We start from the raw sequence: 554 nt of genomic DNA on the forward strand, positions 1-554 counted from the left end.
ATATTAGTGTTGAAGAGTACATTGATCCTGAACTGCAGGTTGCTGATGGCAATGAAAAGCGTGTTGCTAGAAGTGAAGAGAATGTCGGTGCTGGAAGTTCGGTGAATAAAGAGCATATCGCAAATGAGTAGATTGTTGGTACTAGCAATGGAGTGCCTGCTCAAAGTGAAGAAAATGTTGGTGCTGAAGAAAACTCTTATAAAACCAAATACCGATGGACGAGAGCTTTGATCGAAAAGCTTAAAACCGCTGACACCAATGGGATTTCTAGAGAATATGAAGCACTGCTGGAAAAATATAATACATGGGATAGGTTACAACAATATGAATAAACTAGTTGTAATACTTGTTAACTAGATGTAATAGAATTTTGCAACATTATATGTTTCGATTCAAAATACTTATAATAGTTTATAACACATTTCAATTTCTTATGCATGGTTTCAATTGTCAAAAATTTACTTTGTCTTGTAGAATTGATTCAAATGTCTGATTGCTTTCAAATGAAAAAATTCCAACATAGTTCAAATGAATCCATAAAAGAAGAAAAAAAA

Source organism: Papaver somniferum, chromosome 5 (genome assembly GCF_003573695.1).
Source record: "Papaver somniferum cultivar HN1 chromosome 5, ASM357369v1, whole genome shotgun sequence".
Taxonomy (NCBI): domain Eukaryota; kingdom Viridiplantae; phylum Streptophyta; class Magnoliopsida; order Ranunculales; family Papaveraceae; genus Papaver; species Papaver somniferum.